General features: G+C 43.2%; 1 protein-coding gene across 1 annotated transcript in view; it reads right to left on the reverse strand.

Annotated features, from left to right (window-relative positions):
• The window catches only part of ATP2B2 (ATPase plasma membrane Ca2+ transporting 2), a 388,824-nt gene that overhangs the window by 200,432 nt on the left and 165,306 nt on the right, over nt 1-23,086 (reverse strand). The window lies entirely within an intron of this gene.

Genomic DNA, 23,086 nt, shown 5'->3' on the forward strand with positions numbered 1-23,086 from the left:
TTATCCCAAACTGTCACTGTAAACAAGCTTAATTACCAGCCTTATTATTCTTAAGGCTTTTCTTTCCCACTTGCAGACAGGATATTTTTCATCATGTGATTTAACACACAGAGTTTATGCCTACAGGACTGGTCTTCCAGTTGGACCAATACTGAAGTTATAATTTATCACTCAAATCTGAGAAAAACATTTCAAACCTTTAGGTCAGGCAGAGGAGAAGAGGACTACACCTCACTCAGTTTATTGCTGGTGTATTTGCTATTTTAGGCAGAGAAAACTGAGTAGATGTTTCTGTTCTAGTCCAGCAGTGAACTCTCCACAGGTGCACAGGAAAAGGATAAAATACTCCCGTGACTACACTGAAACTTAATTCAAACATTTCACCATTACAGCTGCACCCTGATTTCATAGCTCAACTTCCACTGAGGGAGAGATCCCTACAGGAAAACCTTAAAAAGGCTATTGTTGGCAGAAAACATCATTTAAGGATTGTATTAAATATTAAGTAAGGCTCTCTAAACACAAACTCTTTTGATTTTCCATGCTATGGTTTTACAAGCTCACTCTTCACTTGCTGTAAGCACAGGGCTGAGCAGAGCTGCACCATGCTCAAGTGCAGCAGCTCTTTAGCTCCTGCCAGTTATTCAAACCCAGTCCATTCATTGGAGTGACTCCCAGTTAGATCCCCCTTTTATCAATAAATACAGAGTAAATTCAGTACAAAACTGCAGGTTACAAGTGAATGTTGCATTCAGTTATTTCTCTGAATGCTCAAGGTTAATGAAATCAAGTAGATATTTACAGAAATTATATCATTCAGGGGCCTTAGGAACTCATTACTCACAGTTGTGAGCCATTTTCCTAATCCAGTGACTGGTATTGAGCAATAAAACATTTTGGTCATCTGCTGTAAAAATGTCTCAGAAGTGATTATTTTATTTGCTGATACTATAACAACTGAAGTAATGCACAGTTAAATTAAATTATTTGGGGCCCAGCATAAGTAGCATCATTTGGGATATTTCCCATTTTTAACCAGTGAACTCTGATATTCATGGTACGAAGATGGATCTTCATTTAACACGGCCAAGCACAGGCTGTCTGTAAGGACTCCAGGAGACTTTCTGTGACACAGGGCTGACATTTCACTGTAGAGGATGCTTGTGTTTATTATCAATGCACTGGCAAAATTCGAGGTCATGCTCACAAAGCAAGTTTCCTTCTGCATCACTTGGTCCGAAGCCTTTCCCCTGCAGCCCAGCCTGCTCTGCCCAGGACAGGAGGATTTTCTAACTCTGCCCATCCCCACCTCCCCTGACAAATCCCAAATTAATTTTCATGTTACTACCAAGTTCATGGAGTGGAGAGAACTCACAAGGTCTGACAACTGTCCTGAATATTTGAATCCCTCTCTGGGTCTGATGAGAGAGAACACAAGCCATTAGCAGGGATACTGATGGGAAAGTATCTCAGAGGTTCTTCCAAGCAATTTCAGAAGCTGCTTTGATTGTAAAATATCTTGTTTAGCCACATGTTTATATGAAATAACAGCTCTGTCAAACCAGCACACTGAGAATCAACCACAGATAAAATACAAAAGAAACAGAACTGCTATTGAAATGTTCTGAATGCTTCTCTCGTGAGCTGAAAGACAGTAATGTGATTGGCAACAGAAAAACCCTGGATGGAGCTTCATCAAGTTAATTTAAGCCAAACAGCTTCTTAACTTTGGTTTCAATGGACAAGACTCTGCTTAGCTGCAATTTGAAGCACTCTGTTGTCTTGTTTAGATTTTCTAGACTGGTTTACCCATCCCTAATAAATGATGTATTTGTCTAATTAGCCTTTAACCCTTCACTGAGAATATACCTGATATGAGGTAATGAAAAATAATATAATAAAAAAAATGATACAATATCAAACCCCAACCAAACCCTCTGCATCACCTGCTCCTTCCCCCACCACCTTTCATGGTACTCAGAAGCATGAAGTGTTTTCAGCTCATGCTCAAAAGGAATAAATAAAATTATACAAAAAAACAACACAACCCCAAAGCCCCAAAGCCCCCATCACTGCTCATCAATACTAAACAAAGGAAGAAAATTGCTGAGCAGCAGCTGTCACCAAGTAGGAACAGAGAGAAGAAACCACCAAGTTGTTTTAAAGTCTCCTTCTTTAAGAAAATCCCTCTCTTCTCCCAAAGATGTTTTTTCAGCCTTTTAAACTCCAAATAACTGCCTGACAATTTATCACTATATTTTCATCTACAAGTCCTTGCCTGGGGGGGGGGGGGGGGGGGGGGCGGGGGGGGGGGGGGGGGGGGGATCTGTCAAAGGTTTGCATCACAAAAATCTTTGCAAGCTGCCTTGAAAGGCCCCCCTGCCCAAGCAGAGCCCTGCTGCACCCAAAGGGAGACACAAAACCGCTGCAGGTGTGAACACAGCACCTGGGGCTGGAGTTCTCCTCCCCAGGCCCTAAAACAACTTAAGGTGGCCAAGTTGGGACAAATTCTGCTGTTTACAACCTCATTCCTGTCTATTAAAAAAAAAAAGGCACAACAATGGTACCTGGTGGGTTCACAGCACTTTGCTAAACAAGATTTTGCTTAATAATTCATTCTATTTCAGCTGGTTAATGTTTAAATCAACTTCCAATAAAACACACCTCAAGGCTGGGCAGGAAATTCATAAAGTATTCCTTAAAAAACTCCAAAGCTTTTAGACATATTTATAAATATACGTATGAGTACACACACTGTCAATAAATGTTTTGGGAACGTTAAGAGTGCAAAACTCAGTGTTCAAAGTTGGCCAAGCATAGATATTCAATATTCTGTTATAAATACCTGTGCTCAAACCATCATAAGGTATTGCCTACACTTGTCCATGCTTCTCATTTTCAAAAAATCTGCTTACATAAATATATAGTTCTTACCAATATATTAAAATCAGCTTTATAGAATTCCCAGTTCTGTGTCCAACATGCATTCTGGATTTTCCCTTTTCTGTGTTGTCTACTGGCCATACAAAACTTGGATTAACTTGGACTTTGACAACTGTCCCATATTTTAAAATTCAATTTCTAGTTAAATCTTCATAAGCACAAGAAAGAGACTTTTTTTGAAAGGAAAATAAAGAGAAAAGTAAAACATCAGATGAAATGTGACACTGGAAGAATGTGTATTACCACTTTGCTTGAGCTCCTAAGTACTGAGTTACCTGAAGCAGAACATAAATAAAATCAAGGTCAAAGAAAAGAAATGCTGCTAATTCTGTAATAAACTATATGCTTAAAGGCTGTAGTCTGAATTTGCATGAAATTAAATGTCTCATCTGGATAATGGTCCAAAAGTCCATTAGTATTTGCCTAGTTGGTTTTCCACAGGTTTTTCCATAGCTGAAATGGATGTGGTGGTGATATTTTTTTGTTCAGAAAATACTGTTGAAAATAAATAACTTTGAAGAAGTATCTGATAGCCAGCTCATGTATGATTTAAAAGTAATTAGAATTTTTTTGTCTTTAGTAGAAATATATTATATGTATCCAAACGTTCAGAAAAGGGTTAAAGCCAAGAGCAAACACATGAAAATACTTGGATGGATTTCAAATTCTGTGTGGAGCTTTGGAAGATCTTCACATGCAGAGAAGTGATACCTCTAAGATCATATCCAAATTATTTCCCTCAGTTTGACTTTACCCAAAAAATAAAGTTTCAATCAACTGCTTTAAAGAGAAAAGTGAGCATAAGGAGTCCTTCAGCACCTGAAAAAAGTGCCCAACAGAATGGAAATTCCTAAGAATTCCCCGTGCATCTCCATTTATCCCCTAGGCAGCAAACACTTCATTCCCTCTGGGAATGAGTCCAGTGCCTCTGTGTTTGCTCCCATCTTTGCTGGGTGCTTGGCCCCACAGACCCAGCCCCCTCCTATTCCCTGATACCTATTTCCAGGCAGGATTTATTTCATGTACAGGCTGTGCATGTCGCACACACAAACTCCTCCAAACCAGCAGAGTACCAGGGGCTGGGTATGATATTCAATAACAATACTCAATAACAACACTCAATAACAATACTCAATAACAATATTCAGTAACAATACTCAATAACAATACTCAATAACAGCACTCAATAACAATACTCAATAACAATACTCAGTAACAATATTCAGTAACAATATTTAATAACAATATTCAATAACAATACTCAGTAACAATATTCAGTAGCAATATTCAATAACAATATTCAAACAGGCCCAGCCACTCCAAACCAAGGCACTGCAAAAATTTTAATCATTACCATGGAAAAGCTGCAAAGAAAGTCCATGAGCAGTGGAAGACAAGACAAGGGATTTTTAGGAAGCACATGCAATGCACTCCAGCTGTGCTGGTTCTCTATAGTTTACAGATAAACCTAAAATACAGTTATTTCCCTCTCTCTCCATCATCCAGTTTCTTTAGCATGGATTTTTTTTTTTATGGATAATCTGCAAATCTGTCAGTCAGCATTGTTTTGGCTGTTTTTGTCAAGATGCACTGTACACATCTATGTCCAATGCCTCATCTAGTGTAGCTGTGCTACAAAGATAATTGAGGTTAAATAAAAATAATTTAGGTTAAAACTCGGGTTTGATGATTGAAAAAATATGGCATAACAAACAGTAAACAGTACAGGAAAATAAAGGGTGAAATGCTTTAGACAGACCTAATTAAAAATTCATATAAAATAAGCAATCCTCATAAATTCAGGTTTGGTCATTTTTTTTAACCTCTGATTAATTTACTGGTCATGATCCTAATTACTAAGTAGGGCACTGCCAAGTGCTGCCAATGATATCTATTCCTTTGTAGCACAAATTACTGTTGAAAATTTGAGGTAAGATATCTCAGAATGAATGAAGGTTTTGGGGAGGCCACAGGGTTAATGGGATCACTTAAGAAAAATATTCTGACTCAGCTTATCATTAGGATTTCCACTTTTACTCAGCTTTGAGAAAACATTTTCTCCAGAACAGGATAGAACTGTTTAGGTTGGAAAAGCCCTGGGAGAGCACTGAATCCAAGAGTTATCACCACCTAACCATGTCCCCAAATGCCACATCTAGATGCTTTTTGAAAATGACCAGGAATGGTGACTCCACCATTTCCCTGGGCAGCTGTCCCAATGTTTGACCACTATTTTAGTGATTTTTTTTTTTTCACTTTCCCTGTCTAAACCTCCCCTGGTCCTTTCCAGCTGCTCACCCCCATCCCGGAGCTGCGGGATTGCTGTGGCCCCAGGGCAGGACCCTTGGTCCTGCTGTCCCTCAGCCCGCTATCCCCAGCCCACGGATCCAGGCTGTCCCCATCCCTCTGCAGAGCTCCCTGCCCTCAGCAGATCTGAGTGCCCCTGGACAGCAAGCAAGGAAAATTACACAGTGGCAAGGTCTGTATGGAATATTTCCCTCCAGAACACCCTGCTGGTGCCAGCTCTCAGTGACAGCACAGGGTCGCAGGCACAGAGCTCCCAGCATGGCCACGGCACAGTCCCAGTCTGACACTGATCCTGACATTCCCTCCTGCTGGCTTTTACCCACCTGGTCCCAGTAAAGGCACCGGGCAGCACCACCCTCACCAGTGGCTACGTCAGAATTCCTGCAGGAACATCACCCAGCCCCAAAAACACAGTTAGAAATATTCTTTGCACAACTCTGGCCAACCATTCTGCAGCATCATGCCAGGTCACTTCCCCTTGATTAGAAACATTTGCTGAAATGAGGTTATTTTGAGTTGCAAGTACATTACCTTGTGTCAGGGAATGATTAATGCATACAGATTTTAATAAAATAATTAACATTTTGTGCATAAGGTAGTATTTAATGTTCTAGACCAAGATGTCATTCTGAATCCTAGGCAGCACCGATTTCCATGCCTCGATTATTCAAATATCAAATCCTTTTCATGCTGTAAAAAACAGCTGTTTGAAAAGAATCAATTTTAAATGATAAATATATTGTATATGTGGAATGGTGACTAAATCACTAAAGGTCAGACTATATTTTGTCTATCAAAAAATACAGGGGTTTATCAGCCTTTTTTATTTGTAAGCAATGTTTAGGGTCTGAATATGCAAAAATCTGTTCTTGCAGCTACCAGACAGTTGATGGATAGGATCTAATCATGTCCGGAACAACAGGTAGGTTGATAAAGACTGGAATGCATCCAGGAGTTTGGTGGCAAGGGAATAATTGCAGTCCACAGGAGAAGAGTCAAAATATTGTTTTGACAATTTACATTAAATTATGCTCTCACATTTCTTTCACTGCAGGGAGAGGCACTATCAAAAAATACCAAACTTTTTATGCCAAATTTTTGCTTTGCAAGAAATATCAAAATCTAGTAAGTGCTATTTGCAGAAAATCCTTTTCACTTAATGTTCTTTACACATTTCCCATGGCAGCTGACCTCTCCCACGGGCCCCAGCCTGAGGAGCACATAATTTGTCACCAGCACATAACTTGGGGACAAGTACTTGATTATTCGTGATATTTCCAAGATGCAGGACTGTTGGAACCTTTATTGCAAAATGCCTTCGTGCAGCTCTTAAACCACTCCTTGCTGCCTTTTCCTAATGGAATTATCCCTCCTCTCATCCCACCATCCCTGCAAACCTACTGCAGATCCTGAGAACGTGGAGCAGCAGTGATGCAGCAGTGCTCACCCCCTCCTCAGGAACCCTCCTCTATCCAGGCTGCACCTTTCACCAGGGAGGTGGAATTTACTTGGATTTCAGCAGGACCTGCCTGTGCTTAGAACCAACAGGAGCACTTTTGTCATTTGCTACATGACAAAGTTCCCAGCCAGGAGCTCTGGTTTGTGACGGAAGATGGAACAAACAGCAGCAGCCTAAATTCCCTCACCTTTTTCCTGGCTGCTTTGCATTCTGAAGAACAAACCCAGCCATTCCAGCCCTCCCATTAATCTACAATCACAAAGCCCTACTCCATTGCTGCTACACACAGTAAATGCTCACATCAACCACTGGGAAAAGCTGTGTTCAACCATTCCCAGAAAAATTTGTGGTAGGAAAAGTAGAATTTTTACCAAAACTATCCATTTTAATGATTTCATTAAGAAAATAAATCTTACCTGTAAGGGTTGTTTTTGGTGGGTTTTTTTGACTGTTATATAAAAACATCGTAAATAAATTGCTCAATATTAAAACCAGAAAAAAATGTAGATTTATTTCACTTCTCTTGTTTCGTCCTATCTTCAAAATATTAGATGAAAACCAAGTTCTTGGTAACTTTACATCTGATTTACTCAGAAATGAAGTAGTTTTGAAAAGCACTGTAAACCATTTTCAGCCCCTGAAGTCATTGGACAGGTCAGTTCTGCAAACTGCACGTAGTGATTGAATGAACATGCAGAAAGAACGGCCTTTGAGCCTATTTCTGGAAAATTGTTTTGATTGTGGTTTGTAGACTGAACACAGGGTGGACTGAAATGATATTTGAGCTTTGTGAGCATCCTATGAAACATTTAACAAGAATTCTTCAACCTTATCACCAATTTTTTTTTTTTTTTTAAAAAAAAGGCTCTTCTTTTGTAATAAGATAATGGATAAAGAATATTTCCAACGTCACAGTGACATATTTGGGGGGTTTGAAATGCTCCCAGTTCTAAGAATAAGTTCTGCAGTAAAACAGCCCTTCCATCAGGAATTCCAACTGGAATTTGCTCACAATCCAGACCAGCTGGGCAACTCTTGAAACACCACAGTTTCTGCATCAATTATCCCTGGGGAAATATATAGATTTCTAATCATCTATTGCCTCCTTTTCAACCATGCATAAGGGATTTATGGAAAGGATTTTTCAGGCACGCCATCAGTCAGAGAGCTTTAGAGACAAATATGAGGTTCTGCAAAAGCAGTTTTACACTACTTGGACACTCACAAACGCAATCACTCCCTCCTGCCAACTCCCAGATTATTATGTAATATACCCAAGCTTTTACATTTATTCAGTATACACAACTGTGGTTCAATTTGGCACATTTTTGGTTTTAAATATGAATAAGAATGCTTCAAAGAATAAAAAGGAGTTGGGAAATATTTATACAAGAAGCTGAGTATGGATTAAAATTGCTTGGCTTCAAAAGTAAAATTAGATGATGTTTAATTTAGTTTATTTATGAAGTTGTATTTGTTCAATTTAAATACGTAATCTCCTCTGAGAGAGTTCAGCTTTGCAAAATGATAATCTGTTCCTATATTTCTATTAGTTGTGATTTATTCTGATTCATTCCTTTGTTCAAAAATGCTAATGAAAGCAGATGATGCCGAATAAGATCCACAAGCAACAACCAATACATCCATCAGTCTGCAAAACAGGGAGAGGCTGCTCCACACAGTCGGGCAAGAAATCCCAGAACAAAAGATTTCCAGGGAGACACTGGCTGTGGAGAACCCAAGCACAGGCTGAGCCAGCACCACCTAAATTCTCAAAACTCATCTCAAAAAGTCCTGCAAAGGCACACAGCAAATTGCCTCCCTCCTCTGGGTAGACATGGAGGAGAGATGAATGCTAAAAATCAGCTTTGCTGGGCTGTGATGGGGAGGCTCCAGGGAGGAAAAGCTGCCCACAGCTCTGGGGACTTGGGGATTGCATGGGAGGATGAAGGACAGATGGACAGCAGCTCTGCCATTCTGGACATGTTCTGAGAACGCATCAAAGAGATTTTCCCATCAGGCATCAGGTTTGGAGTGGTTTTTCACAGAAATATAATTATGAAGTTATGGAATGGCTGCCTGGGGAGGGGGTGGAGTCACCATCCCTGGGTGTGTTTAAAAAGCCTGGATGTGGCACTGGGTGCCAGGGTTTAGTTGAGGTGTTGGGGCTGGGTTGGACTCAGTGATCTTGAAGGCCTGTTCCAACCCAGTGATTCTGTGAATTCTGTGACTTTCCCTGTCACCAGTTGGTGTGTTTACTCCACTCCTTGAGTAAGAGCCTGGCATTGCTGGGGTGTCTGCAGAGGTCACAAAATCCCACTTCCATCACTGCTCCTACAGCTGCACCCAGAAACTCCCACAGAAACACCCCTGGGGCTTGCCAGGGCCAAGGCCTGTTTGCAGACAGAAGAATTTGCCACTGATAAGAGAGATCCTCAGAAATACCTTAATTACAACGAGATTTTTCCATCCTCCACGTGGATTTACCCTCAAAAGCAATGCTGCTGGTGCACATACCTTTTCCTTACACGGCTATTTCTTACGGGCACACATGGAATATCCCACTTTTCCCATGCCTTTCCCATGGAAGCTGATGGATCTTCAATTTAAGCCATGTAATAATATGGTTTGAGGGGATAATAAATAATGATAACAGGTCTGAGGAGATTCCCTATTTCTATGCTCGTATTTGCTTTGCTCTCCCCACAAAGAGGCGGCAAAGAGTAGGATCTCCTTCCTCTTCCTGAACTGAACTGAAAGCAGCTTCATGGAGCCTTTATGGCCAGCACCACAGATGTTTGGTGCTCTGTGATGTAATGGAGCATGTGGTTCATTCCCTGGTCTGTTCAGTCCTCTGCAGGAATGAACTCCACAGCTCCCAAGAAGAAATCTTTATCTCAAGTAATCACAAGCATTCCTGTATTTGTTTTCTAACTGCTGTGATGGAACTTGAGGGCTGTAAAAAAGCAGAGTCATAGGAGAGAAAGTCAAATCCTTACAAAATTTTGAATTAAGTAAGGCCTCAAGCTTTGAGGCTCTGTGTTCACTACAGAACAAACACAAAAGCCAGACCAACATGGAAATGTGCTGCTGCTCCTGAGGGTAACTCCTGAATAGAAATATCTGGCAGCTGGGAGGAAAGTTTCTGGAGAACCAGCTGTGAGGTCAAACAAGAATTACTGAGGAAGGGAGTGGATCTGGTGTGTGGGAGGCAGTACAAAATTGGTATTGTTTTCCAGCGAACCACTGCAAGATTAACTTTGAATGGAACTGAACTCCACAGTAAACCAAAGAGCAAGAAGGATTTTAGAGCAACTGCTCTCTGTCTGGGTGCTTTTAGAGATGCATACGTGCACATGTGTACATACACACAGATACTGATTTTCTTCTCCATGTGCAAGGATTTATCCCTTCCCTAATCCAGCAGTGGGCAGAGCTCTTCCCAAGCTTCCCTGTGAAATGTGCCCTCCTTCAGGAGCCTTTGCACTTTGCAGGGTCAGTGTGAGCCCTTCCAGCACTGCCAGCCCGCTCTGATTTGCTGCCACTGCCACAACCCTGGGTCATGCTCTGCCTAGAGGCAGCAGGGCTAGTTCTCTGATGGGATAAATCCAGCACAGAGGCTTTCCAGAGGATCCCAGACCCTAATCCTCTTTGATTCCCAATGCCCACAACAGCACTGAGCTCACCAGGACTGCCTCCCACTATAAAGTGCCTTCTTTAAAAGGAATATGTTTGGATGTTTCTACTTACTTTAATATTCGTTTTTCCATAGCATCCTAATTCAGGTTTACTTTAAATATTGCAATTATTCTTCTCTCAGGGTTTGGCAGTTAAAGACCAGAAAGCACTGCTGCTTACCTGATTGATACTAAAAACTTTAGCATGTCCTGTATCTGCAGCTTCCATCTGCTCCAGATAAGGCAAAGGAGGGGAACAAGATTTCCTTAGAAGGAAGCTGGACCCAATTAAGAAATTGTATGTTAGTTTTCTCTAACAAGTGGAAAAAAATCCCCAAAAATACTTTCCTAGCAGCATTTTTCAAGGTCCCCTCCTAATCCTAAAGCAGTTATGTAAATGAGGCTTGTATGTTAAGACCTCATGCACTCAATTTTAAGTCTTAAAAAGGTTCAAGGAAAAAAAAAACACTTCAGATGTCTTCCATTTTCCCTTGCATTCCTTTCCATCCTCAGTTCTGGTACCAGAATTATGTTTTCAGATTAAAACTTCCAAGTGTATTTCTAAACTAGAAAAAGGAGGACAAGGGCAGGGACGAGGACGCTTAATTTATTATCTTTTCACATTAGAGTTACAGGGAACCTTAATGATATACCAAGCTATAAACCCTGTAGCTGGTATTGTATTAATCATCTGTCTACATGAGAACTCAGATAAATATATAATCCTATTTCTGCATTGCAGATTTTATATGTGCCTTCCTCAGATTGCTGCTTCTTTTTTTCATCATTTTGAAAACATTGCTGGAGGGGAGGATCCATCCCAAGGTAGGGAACGGCATCCTAACTGTACTTGCTTCAATTGAACAGCCATATTAAGATTTATAAGGAGATAACCAAAGCAATAGGCAGCAATTCAAGCTTTGCAGCAGAGTCCTATTTTTTGTTGTTGTTGTTGTTGTTGTTTTAACAGTCTGAGCACAGCACAGTTTGTCTCTCTCAACGCATTTTCCCTTCTCCAAGGTCAAGTCTGTTGCCAACAACAGGCAGCAGCTGGCCCACCCAGGCTTCCCCCAGCTTGGGGACGAGCCAGGTCCCACCTGCATATCCAAAGCACTTCATCTGAGACAGGCTCCAGTGGTCCCTATCCATGTCACCTCTTGTCGTGTCACATATTCCTGGGAAAATCATATTCCCCTTTTTTCTTCCCACTTCAGCCCAAGCCTGTAAATAAATCCAACCCCTCCTCATTCTGTAATATTTAGGCATCACACAGGACAGACAGAAATACCCAGTCCTATTTTAGATGAACCAAAACAAGATTTAAAATCAAATAAACCAAAGATCCTGCAAACAGTGGTGCAAACTCACCAACACAGTGCCCTGGGGATAACAGTTCCCCAAAAACACTCAGTATAAAACATCACCTCAGAGCCTCTATGGCCTGAAGGGGAGTCCTTGATGCTGCAGTGCAAATATCAGAGCAGTCCTTTCACATCCTTTTGGCTCAGCCCCAGACACACAGGGCACCCCTCAGCCTTTCCCCTCCATGGCAGGAGCTCTGTCCTGCCTGGGGCAGGGTGATGCAGTGTGGCCATGAGGGAGGCACCAAACGCTCAGTGAGAGCCATGGAAATTACCTGCAGAACCAAAAGCTTGTCCCCAGGAAAGCTGGGAGGTGTCTTGCACTGGGATTTGGGCATCTCATTCCTCCTGTAATCCTCCTGCTCCAACAGTTTGTTTTCCTGGCGTTTTCAGCCATCTTATTCAGCACTGCTGATTTAGCACTACCATTTTATCCTGCAGTTCTCTGCATAACAATCACCACGACAGCATCACAGAGACAACCAGTCCTACCATAATGCAAATGTCCTCCATGGGTACTGCAACAATTTGCATTGCATCTCAGGAGCCGTCTGCAATTCTTCTTGGAATTTCCCAGGTTAGCTCAACTACTCATAAATAGGTATTGCTACAAGCACTGGGGGAGGGAGGATGACAATCTCATTGTGAAAAACACCATGAAATCATCATTTCATTGTAATTGCATTTTGCTGGTCCCTTAATATCAAGCATCATTTGGAGGTATTTTTAGAACAACGTGCAAAATGTTCATTACAATGCAAGCAGAGGAGAGGGACATGGGAAGCCTGCAGTGCAAATTGAACAGCTGTCCTCAGCCAGGACAACAGCTTCTTCCCAAACTGACTTCCAGAGGACACAGATCAATGCTGCCTCCTGATATCTGGGATTGCACATTTCCCAAGGAGACTGGAAGGGTTTATTGGGAACGCTGTTCCCTTCTAATTACCTGTGAGACACGAGGTGTACCACTGTGAAAGACAAGTCAGATCAGTGGCAGAGCATTATTTTATTGTGCTTCATCAGCACCCAGGGGGTGCCAAGGTTAGTGAGCTGCTGAGCACGACCATTGCAACGAATTCATCCAGCCCCAAGACAAACAGTGCACATGCCACAGAGCTACCACCACTCTAGGAAGTGCTCCTGTTCCTCAAGGCCCACCGAGGCACAGAAGGCTGCTGAACAAAGTGTGGGTGGCAGGAGCTGCGCTTGGAAGGCTGAGGCAGCCAAGGGAGTGGGGCTGGAGGTCCCCCCATTGCAGTCACAGGTGACAGATGGCTTCAGAGCAGAGTGCAGCAGATCCCAGGATGTGTGTGAGGCTGTAAAGGTGCCCCAGAGTGTTCCACTCTCCTGCAAGAGCCTGCTCCTTGCTGGTTCCAGCCTCACTGTGCTGGCTTCAGGTTTTGAGGATACCTGGACTAAAAACAGTGGAGCATGGAATTAGTGCAGAGGGATAAGACAGCACCACCAAAGGAACTGATCATGGCAGGGGTTCTGAGATTTGGAAAACTGAGGCCCCTTGAGCTCCAGAAGGAAGACAAGGCTGAACAAAGAAGTGATCTCTGAGAAAACAAGGGTATCCAGGATAAAAAAAAAAAAAAAAAAAGTGGAGATTGGACAGAAGACCAAGGGGAGTTTGGAAAGACAAGTAAGTGAAGATCCTGGAATTCTGAGATGCATGGAGACAAAAGGCAGGGGGGTGCCTGGGGCAGCCTGTGTGTGAGATCAAGCAGGGTAAAAGCCCAAAACTTGTTGGATCTTGAATAAACTCCATCACCCAATTCCAGTGTGGCCTGTCATTCCCTGCCTCACCTGGGACACTGGTGGGAATTGTCATATCAGACTTTAGCTGGGAGATGCAGCAGGAGGAATCCCAAATCCCAAATCCTGTTTAAAATGCTGCATCTCATCCTAAACTGCGGTCCAAAGTCTGCGCAGATCTATACTGTGGAACACAATCCAAACCAAAGCACAGGAGATAACTTATCAGACTAAGACAGCTCTTGTCTAAGTAAAAATCTCCTCAGATGGAGTGTGTGTATGAAGAGTGTCATTTTCTCCAAATGCCCAGCTAATTTCCAGAGGTCAGGAGCTGGAAGGTCAGTGAACTGGACAGGCGAGGAGTGCAGAAATAGCTCTTTGCCCAACATCCCACAGATAAGCATCTTCCCTCTCCTGTTTCCTCATTCTGTGCGACAGATTTTTCAGCAAGATCCAAATCAGATTGGACTAAATCTCATTTTATTTTTAATTCATTTCATATGGTTTTATTTTTAACTCACTTTAATTGAAATGCAGCGAATGAAATTATCAATTGAAATTACTTCATCAGCTGTGAGTCTTCATTCTTTAATATATAAAATAAGCTCTTAGTAAATCTGAATCACTGATTTTCCTGTTTCATCCTCAAACCCTGGGATGCTGATGCAATGCACTGGGCATTCAATATTGCAAATTCCACGCTCTCAGCTATAAACGTATTCAAGATATTGACCAATTTTTGGCATCTTTTAATAACACAGCACTTCAATTCTGGGCTAAATCTTGAAATTGCAGTTCCAGCTCTAATCCTCTCCTTCCAAGGGATTTCTCTCGATGCAAAAGCCAAGTGTTTTATTAATGGCCTGGATGAAGAAACAGAGCACCCTGTGCAAGGGCACAGAGTGGGCAAATGGGGAGGTGTGGTTGTGCCACCAGATGGATGAGCTGCCTCTCAGAGGGAGCCAGGGCCAAGAGGAATCCCAGGATGGCCAACAAAGGGAAAGGCAAGCTTGTGCCCCTGAGGCAGGACAGGCTGGAGGCCAGTTGGCTGGGGAGCAGCTCTGCAGAAAAGGACTTGGGGTTCCTGTTGGACCCAAAGCTGGGCAGGAGCCAGCACAGGGCTGCCTGCCTTCCCACCAGAACTGCTGGGACATCCCAGGACAAAGGGGACCTGGGCTTCCTGGAGAGATTCCTCCAAAGGCCTCAGAGGGGAGGAAAGGACTGGAGCACCTCACACGCAGGAAGGAGGTTCAGCAAACTGGGACTGCTCAGCCCGGAGAGCAGAAGGCTCAGGGGGACCTTATCAATGAACAGCTGATGGGAGACATGAGCAAGATGGAGCCAGACTCTTCTCAATGGTGTCTGGTGAGAGGCAAAAAGGCCAGGAGAGCAAAGGTAGAAAATTCCATGTAAAGGTCAAAAGGTGTGAGGGTGGTCAAACACTGGCACAGGTGGCCCGGAGAGGTTGGGAAGTCTCCATCCTTGGGGATACTGAAAATCTGACTGTACATCGCCCTGCTATAGGTGACTCCACCTGGGGCAGGAGACGTTGGGCTGGACCATCTCCAGAGGTACTTGCCGACCTCAACTATTCTGTGCCTCTGAAATCAGCTTTCTCCAGCCATTTCACCTTCACCGTGTGGGCAAAGGAGACAAAAGGTAAAAAATGCACAAACTCTTCCATAGAAATCCCAGTTTTACTGCTGGTCCTCTTCTAGCTTTTCCCATTCACTATTTCTAGGACTCTCTGAAAGCCTGGTGCACAGCCCTCAGATGCTTAAACTGTGCAATGAATATTTTAAAAACGAGCTAAAACATGTTACCAGTGGGACGAACTTGTTCATACACGGTGTGGTAGAAGGGAGGTATTTTGTAACTTGGTTACCATTTCCCAACTCTGCCAACTCTGGTACCTAAGCAGGAATTCCACATCTCTTCTGAAGCTCCATGTTTCACCCATCTGCAGCATTAAGAGGGAACACCTCCTGCCTTTTACAGAGCTGACAGCCTCTTAATTTTATTAAAATACACTTCATTCCCAACCCTTCTCTTATGCATTGGTTCTTCAACTGCAAATCTCCAGGTTTGATGCAAAAGCCAAGGTTATTTATCAAAAATACAACAGTAAAGCCATGCTTCTTAACCTAAACATGAGTAAAACTTGAACCAAAAACACTAGAGCTCTTAAAATCGTACTGTATGCTTACATTTCCTACAAAAGGGCACCAAACTTTCAAATAAAGATCACAATAAAATGCTACTGACCCTCTCCGTTGTTTTACGGATGAAATTCAAACCTATACATTTATATAACCTCCACAACGCCCTTTATTTCTCTCTATTGGCAGGCAAAAAACCATCCAGCATGCGGAGCATAACCTACCTAGAGAGAAAGACTGTTCTCTTATGCAACTGCTCCACTAAGGATCCCTTACCTTGGAGCAGGGCTGGGGAGCTGGGCAAGGCTGGATCCCGGGGAGCATCCCTGCTGGCCACGGTGCAGGGCGGCGGGACTGCAGGGGCTGCAGAGGCTCCGGAGCCAGCCCGGCACTCACGGAGGGAGCTCTGCTGCTCCGCCGGCAGCGCCAGGGAGGCTCCATTCAGAGCGGAGTCATCACTCCCTGCCTGCCTCAGCACCAGAAGGATCCCACAGAGGGGCTGCCTGAAGCTTTAGCATCATATTCTAATAGCTAAATTCAAGAGAAATGCTTCTTAAATCCTTAGCTTTTTTTTTTTTTTTTTAAACCCCTTTTTCAACTGGCACGTTAAAATTAACCAGAAATGTGTGGTTTTAACCATGGTGGGGGGAGAGATTGACATTTGATCAGATAATGTATAATCTGAACGTCATTGATCAGAGCAGTACTTGCTAAATTCCACATCCTTCATTGTGTCTCCTTGAAAACAATGAAAAAACCTGGCAAAAGGCAACTTATTCTCCACAAGGTTTCCCAGTCAGGTTAATCAAATGAACCACTTTCTTCTCTTCAGAACATGATTTTAGGTGCAAGCTGTAAAAGTATTTCCATTTCTTAAGGGAGGTGGGGTCCGTTTAGAGAACCCCCACTGCCGGAGTCCTACTGCAGTGCCATGGACTCTCAGTGAGTGGGAGAGGAAGTTACAAGGTCAAGACTTATACATATATTCCAAAATGTAACAAGGAATTACTATATACACAACTGGCATTTGACAATGTGAACTCCAGGATGAAATTTAAAAAAAAAAAAAAAAAAAAAAAAAAAGATAAAAAAAAAGCAAGAACATTTTCAGCCTTTTCATATGATAGCAGGATATATGCTCACAGTTGCTGCATTCAGAGAGGAAGATATATACATATATATTTAGTAGGATTCAAAAAATGTTGCATCCCTAATCCAACAACACTGGGAAAGATAAACTGTACATTTTAAATGCTGGGGGAAGACGAAAGGGGAAAAGAAAATCTTTCCAAGCTGTTTCCTGGATACATGGTATGAAATTTAAAAGGAAAAAAGCACTCACAAAAGTGACTTCACGGCAGCTCTCAGAAGAACAGTATGATACCTAGTTCATCATTACCATGTCTTCTGCAACCTGGAATCCTGCTGGGAAGCGTGAAACTCTTCCAAGCTGTTCCAATATGCATGCATGCAACCTTTTTATATATGCAGAAAGCATGAGGAATGTCATGCCGGTTTGGTTTGCAGCAGAGAAGAAAATTGACCTTTTCCGTGAAAATGAATGTATATTTAGCATTGATGCGGGCCAAAATCAATTCTCTATAGAAATGAAGACAGACACACAAAAAGGATGAAAAGGGGGCAGATGGAGAAAAATAAATAAATAAAAGGGAAAAACCTTCATGCTGCATTGCTCTACAGAACTTATCTGCAAGGCTTATTTTATTGCCTTATTCACAAACTTACTCATTTTACCAGCACTACGGGGAAAATGTGAACCACCTCTTCACAGGTAGCAATTTGGATTAAAATGAGAGGAGCATGAACAAAGTAAAAGCTGTCTGTGTTCAAAGACCTGCTGGATACCTGAGTCAAACACTTATTCCAGAGCAAGGTACAAGAGCCAGTCATGCATATGGATGACCTCTCACAAATTAAATGCTAATCAGGAATGCATCTCAGCAGTAAAAAAAAACATGTGGACTATGAAGTCGATCTGTAATCTCTTCCCTAGCATATACTAGCAAACCCCCCCCCTCACCGTTATCAATTTCATACCACAAATATCTAACATCAACCTCAAATCCCAGCAATAAAAGTGCAATTTTCCCACGTTGAACGTGCCAGCTCTCCTCCAGACACCCCAACTTGTGCCATATCCCCGCAATCCTTCCCCAGCCCCAGAAGAGAAAGCAATCAGGGGGTCAAAGAGCAGAAACCCTGAGGAGCAGGGATGTAAAAGGTTTCTCCTGACAGCAGAGCCATTCCCTTGGAGCTCCCTCAACACTCACCTTGCAGAAGGAACGGGGAGCACCGCGCTAAGCATCTGCTGGTGGCTGCCTCGGAGCCCCAGGAGCGCCCACAGCCATGGCCTCGGCAGCCCTGGGAGCGCCGTGCGGGGCTCGGGGGAGCGCCCCGGCTGGGATAGGACAAGCCTAAAGTCAGGACTGGGGAGGCTGGGGCAGAGCTGGGCTGCTGGCGGAGCGCGGGGCACAGGAGCTGCCAGCGCCGCAGGCACGGATCAAACGCACAGAATCTCCCTTTACATAATCGGAAATGACTCCCGTAATCTCAGGGCTTCTCTTAAAGCGTTGGGTGCCTCATGAACAGCCAAAAGCGCTTTTTTTAAATTTTTTTTTTCCATGCAGCGTTCGGTGGATTTGGAGCTGATTCTTCTTTTGATTAAGTAAGTAAGTAAATAAATAAATAAAAATGAAAGTCTATCTGTCAGAAGTCTTAATTAATATACCATACACCTCAGGAAAGCCTTTCCCCGTCTTCCCACAGGAAACACCATGCATGGTAAGAAGGAATTACAGAAAATTCCCGGTTTCTTCCACATTATTTTCTAGTCCATCTCGATACAAAGGCAATGCTTGGAGGTTTTAACCTGCATGCCCTTTACTTTCAAACAAACGCACTGAAAAGCTATAAACAGCTCTATAAAGGAACACAGCTGAGGATTACAGATTTTTCTAACACGAAATAGCTTTGCCTATCTTTAAGAGAACATTAAAGTTAGAAAAATACAACAGTCAAAGTGTACTGCTCACATTTTAGTGAAATGTGAGCTTCTGAAAGGAAAAAAAAAAAAAAGGCACATCCGATTCATACCAGCAATGATAAAAGCAAAATCCCATCCACGTGTTTTCCTCATCACTAAAGAACTGATTTAATCAAAATCAAGCCCATACGTTTCAAAAACAACAAGATCATGCTGAATTCTCAACCTACCGAAGCCCAGCAAACGCTTTCTGATGCAAGACAGCCTTTTAGCTATGCAGTTTCTCTTTGACCTTACAGAATAATCTACACGAGTCGCAGCATTACCTTTGCAGAGATTCCCAGGGCACGAACCAAAACCTAATGCATCACTCAGCCCCATTCCCCACACCATCTTCCCATCAGCTCGCGCCTTCCCCGGCAGCAAAATGTCAAATAAACGAGCTCAGGAACGGAAAGGGGAAAGATTTGATTTTTTTTTTTTTATTATTATCACCATCATCACCACCATCATTATTGCTCTCATGCTGTGGATGTCGCTACTTACTTGGCTAAGACATCCTCCCCAGCGCAGCCTGCTCCCGGCTAGCGGGCGGAGGGCTCAGGGCTCGGCATGGGCGCGGGCAGGCGCGCAGCGGCCGCGGAGCCGCTCTGCAGACCGTACCACCGCGGCAGCGCCGGCCGGGGAGGGAGCGCGCTGCGCCCGCAGCATCCCCGCACCGCCACCGCGGGGACAGCGCCGCACCGCCACCGCGGGGACACCGCCGCACCGCCACCGCGGGGACGGGGGCAAGGAAGCAAGGGAAAAAAAAAAATTAAAAAAAAAATATGGACTGAACCACCATGTTTGTTGTCTAGCGGGGACGGGGGCAAGGAAGCAAGGGGGAAAAAAAAAAAATTAAAAAAAAAATATGGACTGAACCACCATGTTTGTTGTCTGCGATTTTTTTTTTTTTTTAACGCTTCCCCTGGGATAATGACAAAAACGGAAGATGGCAAGCGACCAGGAATATGCCACTTACTGAGAAACGGGAGAAACCTTCAAGGACAAGGGCTGTCAAGTCCTATCACTGTCGCTGGAGGAGGAGAGGGGGAGTGGAAGGTTGTGGAGGAAAGGGGGCGCGGGGAGCGCGGGGAGCGGCGCATCCCCGGCACCCCCGAGCAGGCGCAGGATGCGGCGGGGCTGGAGCCCGCAGTGCCCGGCGGTGCTCGGGCTGTGCCCGCTGATGACAGCCCGGCACGGCGGCGTGTCCGTGCTGCAAATTACTTCATAATCACCCTCTGCAAAGATCCGGCTCGCTCGCCCTCCCCTGCTCTTTCTGTTTATGTAAGAACAATGGGGATTCTAAGGAAAATAGGAAAAGAAAAAAAAAAAAAAAAAAAAAAGAAAAGAAAAGAAAAGCTTTTTCTTTTGTGAGTGGGGTTTGTGTTGTGTTTGTGTCCCTGCCATGCCTGCCAGAAATCCAAACCCATACAGGAGGAACAGTGAAATATCCCCGTTTAATCTGATCTGGTCACATCAGCATGTGCTGTAAAAGCACACACACATGCCAGAGCAGCTCTCTGCCCTTCTCTTCCTCTTCCTTACAGCCCTGCACTTTGGGGAATAACTGCATTTTATCTACAGCTTCTCACCATCCATTCTGAGTTGTTATTATGTGTCTGCTATTTTGAATTATTAGCACATAGAAGATTCAGAAATGTAAAAGGCTTTTTCAATGGAATACCGTGTTATGGCAGTGCAAAACAAACCCAAACACCAAAAATAAGACAGACATCAGTCCTCTGAAAAGCAGGACATTTTTTGTGTAATATTTTATTTTTTTCAAAGAAAACTGTGATCAGTACATGTACCATGTCCCATCTACAAATTCCCTACCTCAAACTATTCAATCCTGAGAGTGAAGAAAATACTTTTTTTTTTTTTTTTTTTCTTTTGTGAAGAATGTGTAAAAAAGCACAGATAAAAGTTGGGATGTGTTCTCTAGCATCCTAGGACAGCAGTGGCTCATGGCTTGCCTGTGCCATTGCCAGGCTGGGCAGGAGCACCTCCCTGAGCAATAATGGGAGTAGCTGTGCTGATGCTCTGTCATCCTGCCTTACTTGCTGCTCAGAATATCAATTCAGCCAGTTAAACCAAAAGTCTGCACTGCACCAAAATGGAAGCTATTTAAAAAAAAAATGCTGGGATCATTGATCAGGAGTTTTATCTATGCTGATCAATTTTTTCTTAACGAAGTAAAATGTAAATCAGGACTAGGATCAATGCAGAATTTTCTCATGTGAGGCTGCCTTTGTCATTAGGAAGCTACAGGCAATTACATGCATGCCAGGACACCAGATGCAGTGACTTTGGGTTATATTAAGCAGAGAGACGTGTCCCCTTTTCAGAACAAGTTTTCAGTACAAACTGCAGCTGTGAGGAGTTTGCAGTGCAGCTCAAACTGAACCCCAGCACTGAACAAAGCAGTGCTCCAGTTAAATGTCTTGTGCTAAGGTCCCCGACCCATAAATGTTGGTGACCTCTACTGCTCTGTCAGAAAAGCAGGAAGATACTGAGACATCTGCAATTATCTGGCTACTGACATTCATTTTTTTGATAGAAGTCTTGAAGATAATTTGAAAAGCAATAGAAGGCTGATTGACACAGTACAAAAATATATTAAAGAATGCTTTTTTCTTACTCTGTCTTTCCTGAAGGAAGAGAGGACTGGCTTAAAGAAATTCAGCACAGCATAAAAAACTTGTTCCACACATTTGGCTGTTGCCAGTTTGAGGAGTGCTGCTCTCAAAAACTTTGTGTCATACTACAGGAACTTCAGGCCAGAGAGAGAACCATAAGGTCTATATCAGAAAAAACTCAAATTCTAATTTTTAATTAACAGAACAGGCAAGGGAATAAGAGGAGGAGAAAAATTACCAAAACAAGGTGTTCAAAAGGGAAAGAAAACCTTAGTTTGAACATTTCATTATATACCAAATCCAAGCAACTTTGCACATGGATATTCCCAGTGCTCACTCACCACAGGCCTCTGAAGCCCCAGAGCACGTGGGGCAGATGGACAAGCCAGGAAGATTTTGGGAGGTTTGTTTGGAGCCTGCTCACAAGGTTGTGTTGGTTCTACCTCCAGCCATCCTGCAGCCAAGGCCAAGCATTAATGCTGATCTCCATCCCGGAGGATGCAAATCCTAGAGGGGAGCTGGGCTCCCAAGCCATGGATTCGTGCACACGCTGGAGCCTGCCCTGGGTATGCATCAAGGAGCTCGGAATAAAGAGACAACCTCATGTTTGCCCTCATTTAAAGCTCCCAAGTGAAAACTCTTCAGGAATGGCCCAAACCTGAGCCCCAGCACTGCTGAGACAGGGCCAGGAGTCCTCTGGTTCCAGGCTGACACCTGCTCGCTGTCCTCAGTTACAAGACCACAATCCCAGGGAATACCTGCTACCCACAAGCAGGTACCCTCCAACCAGGTCTAAAAACAGCAATTCCACCCTCAGAAATGGGCCAGCCAGTAAACAACACCTTTAGGAACACTCTGAGCTCAGATTTTAAAGGGTTGGGGGGGTTATTATTATTACTTTTTGGACACAACTGTGAAAATATTAACATTTTCCAGCCTGGCTTCCAGCACGTGCAGCTCAAAATGGCTGCAACATTGGCCGGTGCTTTTTAGAGACATTTCATCATCAAATTTAATAACAAAGACCTGAAAAGCAAGACACCATCCGAAATGAGGGTTTGTCAGCACATCTTCATGCCCATTAAAGCATCCAGCAGCATGTTATTTAGCTCTGACAGAAAAATAATTTAACACCTTAACTTGGGGGCAAGGAGCGGAAATGGAGCAGAAAAACGGAATGGAAAATAGAAAGATGCTCTTTGGGAGTAAGTTTAAAAAACACAACAATGCTTACGGGATATAGAAGGAATGAGACTTCAGCTGCTGAGCTTGAACTGCAACTTGAAAAAAATTGTTTCCCTAGTAAAACTTCAACTGACAATGTATATTCAGAGGCAAAAGAGCCTACCTAACCTCCTTGGAGAAAATTTTTATTCCGTACGTGCTGGTATCTGATAGACATCACAAGCACATTTCAAGGTCTTTATGAGATAATTAATGACAGGAAACACAGGAACATAATTTTAATTCCTCTTTCAGGATCTTCTGGACCAAGACCTCCTTTCCAGTGAGGTTGTCCAATCAGAGGAATGGCACAGGAAAGCAGCAGCAGATTTCTAATATTTGCCTAATCACAACCCAGATACTTAAACTAGAACAGCAGACTGGCAGCCTCTCGTATTTTTAAACCTCAATTTTTTTTCAAAACAAGAATTAAATCTGTTTTCAGATTCGGTGTCTCTCCAGTTTGGGAACACAGAGCAGTAATATTTCTGCAAGGAAACAGCTTGTGCTCCC

This window comes from Onychostruthus taczanowskii, unplaced genomic scaffold (genome assembly GCF_017590055.1).
Source record: "Onychostruthus taczanowskii isolate IOZ18803 unplaced genomic scaffold, ASM1759005v1 scaffold116, whole genome shotgun sequence".
NCBI classification, from domain to species: Eukaryota; Metazoa; Chordata; class Aves; order Passeriformes; family Passeridae; genus Onychostruthus; species Onychostruthus taczanowskii.